The 12,104-nt window shown below is 47.3% G+C and overlaps 1 long non-coding RNA gene across 1 annotated transcript; it reads right to left on the bottom strand.

Moving 5' to 3' along the window:
• Window positions 1-842: 842 nt before the first annotated feature.
• On the bottom strand, window positions 843-11,784 carry LOC114069374. Its single transcript, XR_003573766.1, has 5 exons — window positions 11,684-11,784; window positions 11,291-11,397; window positions 10,577-10,654; window positions 3,760-3,903; window positions 843-1,280 (listed from the first exon to the last, which is right to left on the bottom strand). It is a non-coding gene; the product is annotated as an uncharacterized LOC114069374 (long non-coding RNA).
• Between the last annotated feature and the right edge of the window lie 320 nt (window positions 11,785-12,104).

The raw sequence follows: 12,104 nt of genomic DNA, 5'->3' as shown, positions 1-12,104 counted from the left end.
CAGAAAGACTGAAAGACAATGAAAATAAGCTCCCATCCAAATTTCCTTCTCCCCAGGCAAAGCTGCTCCGTGGATCTCCGAGCAGAGGCAGCTGTGGGAGCTCCCCACGCCCCAAGCTGTCTCCTAGCAATAAGGAAGATGTAAAAGCCCTCCAAAGAGCTCCTCCTTCCCTCCCTTCTCACTGACTCACGCTGTACAACACAGTTTTGGGGGTTTTGATAGATTCTTTCCTCACTTTCTCACAGCAAACCGGCTCAGGCTGCGTGTGTCAGGTGAAATGAGGCAGCACAGGCTGAATTCCAGCACGGAGGAACATCCCAGGTGTCCTCCCAACCTGAGTGCGTTTCCCATCCTGCTGACACAGCAGAAGGAGCTGGGAGTGCTGTGACTGGGGTGATTTGTAGTCAGGAGCATTTTGCACAACCCGAGCAGGGAAAGCCCAGACTCTCCCGCTCTGTCCCGCCAACATTCCAGAGACACAAAACAGAAGGGAAAGGGGTTTGAAGGTGTCCTGGGTTTGGAAATTGGGAATCCCCCATTCAGGGTGATGGAGTGATGCAGTGTGAAGGGGGTGTGAGGGAGGAGCTGTGGGCTCTGAGCTGGCAGGGGGTTCAGCAGCAGGACGAGAGGAGCAGGATTCCTGCTGTGCTGGTGGATTGGCACCATCTCCCAGCCCAGCTGCCACGGACTGTGGGACTGTCCAAGACAGAAACAATTCCCTGAAACACAAACACGGCTCAATGGCCAAATCCATCCCAGCCCAGGAGAAACACCTAGACATGTTCCTCAGCCCCCACAAGTTCCTTATCTTTTTCTTTCCCCAAATAATCCTCACCCTCCAACTCCGATTGAAAAATACCTAAAAATAGTTGCTGAGAACTCTAATGAATTATGCAATGGACATATGCTCTGCCATCAGATCTTGATTTTTACTGGAGCTGATAGAAGCCTGGCCTGTGCTGGGAAGGATCCCAGCTCTGCAGAAGAATTCTGGGTCACATCTCCCATCTCCGAGCGGGCGTGGGAGCACCTGGGAGAGCAGGTGGCTGGAAAACGCAGCTACCACTGGTGGGTTTAATTTCCCTGGATTAAGAAGCAAGTACCGTGCAAATAGTTTGATTTGCTAAAGATGCAGCAGCAACCCTGGCACAGCTTCCAGAGCTCCAAGGGTGAAGCGCCTTCTCCCAGAGCTCCTGGGAATGCTGCACATCTCCAGGCAGCTCATCCACCAGCCAGTTCCCAGATCTTGCCATTTTTATCGCTTATCTCGAAGAAATATCCTGCCAAAAAGAAAAAAAAAAAGAGACAATTTAAAATCCACCTTCCAACCCCCCGAAGCGTGAAGTGACTGTAAAAAAAAAAAAAACTCAGGCAGAACAAAAATGTGTAATTTATTCAAAGTTCTTCCTGACTGCATCTCCTTGCCATGGTGAACTGGCACATTTCAGACCTGCTGGCTCCAAACCAAGGCTCTCCCAGAGCATCTTCATCCAGCACTGCCTGATGCAGAGGATACACCGTGTTCCACAGAGCTGCAGCTCCCTCCTGCTGACCTGGCTGCCAGCCCCCACCTCGGCTCCTGCTCCTGCTCTCCCTCAGGAATGCAGCTGGAGCTCCTCAGGAAGTCCCAGCTGGCAGCACTGAGCCCTGGGAACTGTAAATCTGTAAACCTGAACCACCATCTCCCACCAGGAGCTCTCGAGGCTGAGCTTGGATGAGTCTTGGCCTGAGTGAATCAAGAGTGAAGTATCAGCCTGGAAAAGGAACTGCCAACCTTGACAGCTCCAACCTGAAAGGATTAATTAGCCGACAGCAAAAAACCCCAGTGTTTCAGAGATGGATACACGGGGGTAAATTTATTCCAAGTGTAACTCTTGCCTTCCACTGAAATCCATTAGAAATGGGTTTATCCGGAGGGGGGTGGGGGGAGGCACAGCACATCGCTGCAGTTTCATCCCTAACCCACACAGAGATGTGAAATCATCACCAGGGGTCTGGGATTTACAATTCATAAGTGAATTTCTTGTTTCTCTATAGAAGGGCACAGCAGGATTACCTGGAGAAAATTCCACATTCTCGTGTTGAATTCCAGTTTGGGGCAGCTTCGAGAGAAAATTAACCAGAGCAGCGAATGGATGATAATAAAACAACACTGATACTAAAATAAAAAGCGAATTACTCTGTTCCTTTCACACCTATCAAATTTAGAGGGAGAAAAAAAACCCCCTCCAGTACCACTGTGTGTATTATCAGGACAGTCAATGAGACATGAAACAAGGACAAACTCCATTTGCCTGGGCAAAGAGCCCAGTTTGGAAGTAATTGCTGTAGTGGTGGAGCAGCTGCAGATACAGCCAGATCAAATCCAAAGATCAAACGCTTATTTCATTTTGATAAAAGTCATTAAACCACAAATCAACTTACTCGGGAGTACAGGCAGGAAATAACTCTGTATATACCATCTGCACATAACTCTCCCCTAATAAATTAAAGCAGTGACAGCAGATCTCTTCTGTGAAATCCCCCAAACTTATATTTCATTAAGTATCAACATTTCTCATTTAGGTTTTATTTAGCAGATAAGCCCCTGCCCCATGTTTAAGAGCAGAGCAGGGGATTTCTGGGCTGAGTGGGTGCGCTGGGATTGTCTGCCTGGACAGCTCAGGAGCAGCTGAGAGCACGACAGACCCTCTGCTCTGGGGCTCAGGAAGGAACAGCATGGAGGGCAAAATCCAGGGAGCAGCAGGGAAGTGGGAGTTCTCCAAGGATGGTCAAACCATGAGCAAGAGCACGAGGAGAAGCTGTGGAATGTGGCAGCTGCATCAGAGCTATTTAATTATTGCAATGCACTGTCTGCAATGCCTTCACTTGGTGATGGAACTTGGAGAGCTCCTGGGCATGTCCTGGGATGCTCCAGCAGGAACAGCCTCTGGAGCTGCTGCCACCCCAGCCGACCCCTGCAGCATCCCTTGGGTTGGCAGGATTTGGGAGATGGATTTCCCAGCAGTGGCACCAGTGATTTGGAGATTACAGACAGTTAATTAATTACATCATTCCAATACAGCCTATGAGGCTCCTGTGGCTTCTCAAGGGGCTGGTGGAGGTTAAGCTTGAGATCCAACACCAAATTAAGAGCCTTCCTGTACTTAGTTAGGCTCGCCCAAACTCATGTGGGCTTGGGAAGAACTCAGGACTATTTCATTAGAGCCAAATCATAACCCTCACCCTTTTTGAATAGTTTTTTATTCTCCCTTTTAGCTCATCAGGATTTAAGTGCAGAGTTTTTGTACCCAGTTCTCTGCAGTTGGGCCAGAATGTGGCCCAGTTATCTGCACCTAAAGCCCAAATTTCAGCTTTCATGCTGTGATTATAACAATCAATCAATCTCCAGCTCTTTCTGCCTCTTTCCATAGGAGGTTGTGCTGGATGTCTGGACCTGCAAAGCTCCCACCACTGGTGCCCATCAAAACCTTGAGAGACCAAAGAGCTTCTTCACCTTAATAAATTAATCCATTTTTCTAGACCAGGAATCAATTTGCTTATTTACTCCTAATACATCTCCCACAAAAGGTAATTCACTGTTACCTGCACCCTTCAGAAAATCTGTGATTGGTGGATTTAGAGCTAAAAAGTTCGTTATTAAAGCCATGACTGACAAAAGGATATCAAGATAATGCAGAACTAATGGACAGATCATGAAATTTTCATAAAATTCTTTTTTTTCATGGTAATCATTTTTTATATTATAGAAGGACTCACCTACTGGTCCTCTGTTGAGCTCCCACCATTCCTGGGATGGGGTTGTGTCCACAGAGGATCCTTGTGGATTTAAGGTCAGGAACACTCATTTCTGGCAGCCCTTTGCTGTCCCACACACGCTCTTGGAGTGAATCTCCCTTCTACCTGCATTAATGATTTGATTGGAAAAATTTGCCATATAAATGGGGATTATTTCTAATCCTCACATTATTAGAATTCTTCGCAGCCAGGAATGATTCTGGAAGATAAAAAGAGAAGTTTTAAATGAGTTTTGAAATATTCTTCTGAAAACTAATATAATAGCATAACCCTGGGATTTTTTTAATAAAAACCCATCAATTCGAATTACTAGATATTAATGGCTTTGCTGTCTATGCTGAGCCTTGAGATGTTCTTACTTCGAGCCAAACTTTTCAAACATTAAGCAGGAAGGAAGGGAGTTGGTCCACAATGCACCATCATCAGGAGAGCGAGGCAGAGTCAGCTACCAGAGGTGATGATATGAATAATGACATTCCTGCTGCAGGAATTTAATTAGACTGAAAAAGAATTTGTAGTAAAGATGTCACAATAGCTCAAGACAAAATGAAAACCAGTCCAAAGACATTGAGGCCCTAATTAGTTTGGGAGGAGCAGATTAAAGATAAACCTGGAGAAATTGGTGGAGTGACTGGCTATTAGGGGCCAGGAGAACGTGGAGTGTCACGTTGGATTTTTCACTTTTCGATGCTTTTAGAGAAGACCAAGTGGAGGAAGAAAAAAAAAAAAAAAGATAAAAATACAGGAGCTGATTTCTTTCCTTTCTTGAAAGGATCAAACAATTTTGCTTTCAGTAATGCCAATGACAGTCACAAGCCTTGGTTGTTGACACTGATTTTTTTCGTGAACGTGCTGAAATAATGAGCTGGGTGACACCTTGGTTATATATGGAAAACAGCAGCTCTGTGTACACACAACATTCAATTTATGTGCGGTGCCGTTTGAAAAACGAGGGAGAAAGGTCTTTCTGATCAGCCACAATAAGTTATTTTCTCGGTGTTGGCTCGTTCTGTGCAAGACAAATGAAAGGAATAACAAAGCAGGATGTTCACAAAAGAGCCAGGACGGTTTTCAAGCTCCCTGTGATTGATCTGGATGTGCTCACACTGAGGGAGGAAGAAAAGGAATCTATGCAAAAACATTCTGCACTCACCACTGAACGGATTGCAAAGCTGGGGGACGCTGGGAGAGCTTTTCCAGCTTGGTATCGGGGTGTCTGGCTGCTTCCCACCCCCTCCCCTGGCAACAGCAAACTCCTGGTGACTTAGATAATCAGGGAATCCCAGACTGGTCTGGGTTGGAAGGACCTTAAAGCTCATCCCATTCCACCCCTGCCACGGGCAGGGACACCTTCCACCAGCCCAGGTTGCTCCAAGTTTATCCAACCTGCCCTGGGACACTTCCAATATACTGACCAAGCAAAAATAGAAGTCAAACACTTGGGTTACTCAAAAAACCTCATTTTTATGGTCTTACTAGAGGCAGAGGCCTGAAGGAGGAAGCAGGTTCAGCAGATCAAAACCCTGGGAAGCTGCCAGCTCTGACCAGGTTATCTCTCCGACGTCTCCCTGACCCTCTGAATCCTCAGTAATTCCCACAAATTCTCTCCCTGACTGAGGTGTCAAAGCAAGTCATGGCTTGAGGCCCATCCTCCACTGCCCAGTACTATTCATTTAAAAAAAAATGTTTTAAATATTCATTTAAAACAAAAAGTTTTAAAGGGGATAAAAATCCAGAGAAGACAATAATGCCCTGTCTGCCTGATTTGGAGGAAAGATCTCACCCCTGCATCCCACAGGCTGGGCTTAACAATCAGGTTTGATTTCACAGAATACATTTGCTTCTATTTTATCCCAAGTGGAACGGACTCAGCCAATTAGGGAAATTCAAAATTGGGTAGAAAATACATTTAGTGGAAAAAGAGAAAGAGCAGAGGCTGTTTTGAGTTGTGATTCAACTCCATTCCTGCTTTAAACAATTCCTGCACCAAACCCCACCTAAAACACGAGTATAGTGAGCAAGGAGAACAGAAGCTGTCCAAAATCAGCATCCAAAGGGGTTAATTTGCTGGGTTGCCACCTCAACCCTCATTTCCCCTCCAAAGAGACACCCACCAGCCGTGCCAGACCCTACCTGGGCACACCCTCGGTGCCTCGGCAGCACCAGCACCCCGTGGCTTGAATGGAAGCATCCTGCACTCTGGAACTGTTCCACAATTCCTGGCTGTGACCTTCCTCAAGGACAGGGACATTTCCCCCCTCTCTAGGGCAGTGCAAAATGTTGTTGTCAGCCTGTCAGTGCATATGGTGCTCCCCATGCCATCCCCGTGCCACATCCCTGCTGGCCCCGGGCTCTCAGGGCAGGTGCAGGAGCAGACTGTGCTGCACTGCTCATTCTGCTCCATTATTCACTCGCCACACTCCTCCCCCTGGCTCCACTCATGCTGTTTTCCTCTTGGCTGCATTGTTCAACCAGAGTATGAAAAGCATCCTTCAAAAAGTTACGTCTGCCAGGCTTTTCTTTTCACCTTCAGAATAGTTTTGGATTGGGAGGGATTTTTAAAAGCATCCAACCAACCCCCCAAAATAAGGCTTTCCACCTGGATTTAAACATTTCTCATGATGGAAAAGGAGTAAAGGACATTATGCACATCCCTATAATTCCATGCATCCCTCACACTGTGTCTCTCCCTGCTTGAGGAATCCCTCTCCCCAGCCTCTGGAGAGCTAGAGGCACAAAAAGGAAGGTGCCACTCCAGCCAGCTGCACAGCCCAGCCTCTGGAGGGGGAGATCAGCCTGTGCTGGCCCAGCCCTGGCTGCTCCCTCCCTGCCCTGACATCTCCACATCACTCACCCAACACCAAGAGCATCTCTGAAAGCCCAGCTCACTCAAGTCCCCTATTTTAATGTCAAGGTCCAAGTCAGAGCAGAGGTTTTGGAGTTTATTCTCTTTAACATCTTCTGTAAAATTAATTACTGGTCACTTGACAAAATAAATTGACCCTATAATGAGGTTTCTGAAAATGCAGTTGGTGTAATTTGTTAAATTACTCTCTGTACACAGTATCAAGTTCTTTCCTGCCTTACACCTCCCCTAATGCTCTACTCAGAGAGTGTGAGGCTGGAAGAATTTCACCTCTAATATATAAGTGGGATGCACTTATTTCCCTGGGGAACTGACCTGAGCCAGAGCATTGGCTATTTATAGCACATTTGAAAATAAATTGTGAGGGGAAAGGGTGGAAGGGCTGTTGGGAAAGGCTCTATTTGTTGATAAAACTGGAAAAAGAGGTAATATAGCTGTGAGTTCCCATCCAAAGTTACCTTCACAGTGTGCTATAACCTTTAAATTATTACTCAAACTGTGTAATTCAGAACTAAGGCAACTCCAACGATCCCAGAATGGTTTGGGCTGGAAAGGACCTTGAAGTCCATCCAGTGCCACCCCCTGCCCTGGGCAGGGACACCTTCCACCAGCACAGGGTGCTCCAACCTGGCCTTGGACACTCCCAGGGCTGGGGCAGCCACAGCTTCTCTGGGATCCTGTGCCAGGGCCTGCCCACCCTCCCAGGGGAGGATTCCTTCCCAAAATCCCATCTAAATCCACCCTCCTCCAACTTAAAGCCATTGCCCCTGTCCTGTCACTCCAGGCCCTTGTAAAATGCCAGGGGGGCTGGGATGGGACCAGAGACCTTCCCCAGCTGAGAGCTGGGAGACAGCAGGATGCTGATGGGAGCACACGGAGCATCTGTGACAACAGCCCTGGAGAATTCCCTGCTGGAAGGAAGGAGCTGGCTCAACTTCACACCAGCACCCAGCATGGCCAGCCAGGCGGGGAGGACCATCAGCAAACAACTCCCTGAAGTTATTTGGCAACACAGATGGGCCCTGAGTCATTTCTTGGCTCTGCCTTCAAACACAGTGTGATAGTCACAGCTACAGTCAGGTTTTGGAAGAGCCTGGCAAGGAGCAGACAGTGCTAAATGTGCCAAATGTCCTCTGACCTTCTCCTCTCCCTGTCCTGCTTTCCCACTGCTCAGCCCTGCCTGCTGCAGTTGCTGTCAGCCAACCCACTGCCACCACTGCAGCCCCAGGGACCACTCCAGTGATTGGCCTGGAGGGGTTTTATTCAGGAAAATCCAGGAGAGCTGAGGAAAGCTCAGTTTGAGCTGACTCACTGGCTCACCTTTCTGACTCGCAGCTGCACGTGGCCTGGAGCAGAGCAACCATCGCAAACTTCCATCACTCATTCCCAGGGACACGGACTTTGGAGCACTCCTCGTGAGCCCAGAGCATCACCTGCTCGTGGCACTGCTCTTCTCCCTGCCACGTTCCAGCTGGCAAGCCCAGGAGAAGATGGTCCCAGGCAACATTTGCCTGTAGAGAAGCTTCTCAGCATCGGTCGGTGAATCAACTGTGGGGGAAACAATTCAAGCAGAGAAGGGAAGAGAGGTTGTTTCAAAAGGAACTGCAGTTCTTTCACTCATGATTTTCTGGAGAGCTCTCAGCATTTGGCCCCTTTCACTCTCCTTGCTCACTTTTATCAGCAGAGAAAACCAGTCAGAATGGCACTTGAACAGAGAGCAGCTCAAACCCACCACACCAACCTCTGTGATGAAATACTGACAGAAAACTCTAAACAAGTTTAAAACCACTCCTTTTTTACATACAAATCTCTTCTTTTTTTCCAACTGTGGCCTGGTGGTACCAGGTCACTTTTCTAACTTTTCAAAATAGGCAAATATATCTTGTCAAAATTTTCAAAACAATATTTTCTTTCAGTTTGAATTTTTTAGAATTTTTTTCCCCCACTTGTCATTTTCAGCAGTACCTTCTGAAATTTTTTTCCATTATTCTCAACACATTATAACTTTTCAACCTTCTTCATCCTGTGGCAACAAGGAAAAGGACATAAAATAACCCATCTGAGGACACCCAGCCCAGGCTCCTGCCCTGCCCACAGGCTGGGGCTTCCCAACCTTGGTGGTGCAGATGTTTTGCTTCTGTTTTGGTGAGCTGTGAAGCTGCTGTGTGCCGGTGGTCAGAGAAACCTGCTGCAACCAGGTAAGAACCGTGGTGAAAGGACTCAAGGGGCATCCCAGGAGCATCACTAATTATTTGGTATCTAATGAATGACACAATTTTCCTTGTTGACCTCCTTGTCAAACTGTGCAGAGCTCAAAGGAATTAATAAAAAGCTGACATTCCCAAGGGTCTAAGATGTTTTGTCGACTTTGGGCCAAGGTGGTGCCCACGCTGACTCTGGCACGCTGTGAGCTCGGGGACACAGCCCAGAGCACAAAACGCTGCTCAGATGGACTTGGCAGGGTGATGTGAGCGAAATATCCCTGCCTGAAGCGTTGCCACCTTGCTGGGATGAGATCCAACCCTCATGTCAGGGATGACATCCAACCCCTCGTGTGGAGCCACACCAAGCAGGGACACGCTGACCCCCCGCCAGGAAGGGACAATCTGCCTCTGTGCAGGTGGCAAAGCCCACTGACAGCTCCAACCATCCCTGCTGCCGTCAGGGAAGTGTTTCAGACGGGGGTTTTCATGGTGGGAATCGCTCAGAGACTCGAGAGCCCTCCTGGGCTCTTGAGGGATAAATGAAACCCTGGGCAGAGTCTGAAGTGGTTCGAGTGAATAAAACCTGGGTGGGCACTGCAAGCACCCCACAGTCCCACCAAGGGTGGCCAAAGTGGAGGACACCTTCCCCAGAGAACACACTCACTGCTTCCCCTGAGCTCTCTCTTTCTCAATTTCACCTTTTATTGACAGATGCAAAGCAAGACTAATGAACTATTGATAACCCTGGCACAAAGGATTATTAGACGAAGCAGTTTCATTCGGGGGGCATTGATCTCTGTGTCACAAGCAGAGTACAAATGAAAACAGGAGTTAGGATGGACGAAGTTGAATGCTAAATAGGGGGTCATCTTAATTCCTAATTCCTGCCCTAAATGCACTTCTAGATACATTTACCTGTACATCTCTATATTCTACATAATTATAGATATACTTGCAGATTTTTTTGATAGCTCATGGTATTTGGAAAGAAACTTAAAGCAACTCAAATAACAAAACAAGGCTGATGTTTTGAGTGGCATGAACACAACGAAACATCACAGGGAATAGATGAATTTGAACCAGTGATTCCCAAATACAACAAAAAAAAGAGATGTCCAGGCACAGATGGAATCCACAAGTGAAACTGTGTGACAAGAAGGGGTTTGTCCTAACCCAGCTCAAGCAGAGTATGTGAAGTATGAAATTTGCTGGCCTGAGGGAGAGAGGCTGGGAGAGAAGGAGGGGTTTGACTGTCTCACCCCACAGACCTGCCCACCATCAGCAGAGCTGGAGCCCATCCAGGGCCAGCAGAGCTGCTGATGAGCATCTGTGAGGGAATCAGCCCTGATCCTGAGCACCAGGCACTCACAGCAGCCAAGTCTGAATTCTCCTCTGCCGTGGCATTCGGTGACATTTAATTTGAAGGCGACTGCTGAGAACCCAGGAGGGATTATGGAAACAGGAGTGAGATTTGTCCTCTTCACCTGGTGAATCCACGGGGACATTTCAAACTCTAAGACATGGAGACCCGACTTTGTGGGCTTTCCCCTGGCAAATAGGAGCCACTTTTCTGCCTCCAAAAGCTCTCTCCAGCTCTCCTGGTGAGTGATCAATCACCTCCTAAAGGCGCTGCCAGTGGCCTCTCCACCAGCACAATTAATCCCTGCAGATCACAAGCTGAGATAAAAACAATATGAAGGGCACCTACCCAAGTGCTCTGACAGTGCTAAGCCAAAAGCAATCCTCAGGATTTCCAGGAGAAGCCTGTTCCACTTGTGGTCTCAGTCTGGAAAAATAATAAAATAAAACTGCACTTTAATAAACTTTCAGAGGAAAAAAGGTTGGTTGTAGTTGGGTTTTTTTTTTAATAAAGCCACAACAACAGGGCACTCGCCCTTCCTTAGGCTCTGTTACACATGACACTCAAAACCCATCTCCAATACTCCAGGGATTAAATTATTTTCTGAAAGCCAACTCATTCCCATCATTATTACTGGTATAAAGCTGTGAGGGTTTTTTTGCTCCCCCTCTTTTTTTTTTTCTTCTTTTTTCTTCCCAATGCTAGAAATAGATTAAACTGACACCTCAGGATGCTGAGCTGCAGTTTCAGCTGAGCTCTGTGGTTCACAGAGATTTATCAAAAATGACAAGATTCAACATCCAGGAGATGTCTCAGAGTGCCCAGGAGCTCAAAGGAGATGCAGCAGTTACAAGAGTAACCAGAGAGAAATGAGAAAGTGTTAGCAAAAGAAACACGTGGTCCTTGAAAATCAAAGCTCTGACAGGAGTGGGGAGATGCTGTGCTGACCAGACCTGGCCATTAGCGGGCAAAAAATCACCCTCTGCCTCCTGCAAATGAACCAACAGGGAAAGCAGCCCTTCCTTCCACTCCAAGGGCTGCTATAAACTTCCTGGCAGGTACCTGTCAGGGCCTCTGAGCTGCAGAGCTGTTCCATTTGCAAACAGGGTGGAATTAGCTGGAAGTGATGAGTGCCTGTTTAGGATCAATTCTTCTGAGTTAAACCATCCCTGGAACAGCAAAACAGAACAGTCCATAAGTGCATTCTGCTTTTCACCCACGGGCATGTACAGCAAATTATGGTCTGTTTGAGAAAGGTTAGGTTGGAATATCTGGACAGTAAATGCTTATGAACCACAAAATTACCTTCTGGGTGTAATCAGCCTTTGTTTGGACAGCCCACCCTGTTTAAAGAAGCACTCCTGGCTGAGAATCACCCTGCACCCAGACTGCAGCATTGCCCCTAAAACTGGTGTGACACAGGGGATGGAGGCACTGATGGACACTGGATCCTACCTGAGCAGAAGCAGCAGCATCCTTGGAGTGTTTGGCACAGGACCAAGTCCTTCCTCAGAGACAAAATCCCGAAATAAAATCCCTGGGGCTGCTCCCAAGTCAATCAGAGCTCTGCAGGAAGGGGCTGGAGCTGGAGACAAGGGCACTGAGAGGAACCCCAGCAAGACATGAGCACACCCAGTTTATCCTCGTAAATAATGACTCTGAGGAACACCTCTAAGAGATACTTATTGCCAAGCAATAATTGCATAACAAAAAGAGATCTGAAAAAGGAACCTCCATGTTAAAAAAGTCCTGCACTCAGGTAGGATGTTGAAGGTTTCCTAATTCCTTTAGAGAGGCCAAAGGCAAATTTCTCCATGAAGAAACAATGCCCCAACCATCCTCCCCTCCCTCCCATGAGCCAGGGTCTACTCCTGTC

This window comes from Empidonax traillii, unplaced genomic scaffold, assembly GCF_003031625.1.
Source record: "Empidonax traillii isolate 1590-97213 ecotype Southwest subspecies unplaced genomic scaffold, ASM303162v1 scaffold1247:size388203, whole genome shotgun sequence".
Taxonomy (NCBI): domain Eukaryota; kingdom Metazoa; phylum Chordata; class Aves; order Passeriformes; family Tyrannidae; genus Empidonax; species Empidonax traillii.
Note: the sequence above shows the minus strand (reverse complement) of the source record. Positions and strands in the feature narration are given on the sequence as shown.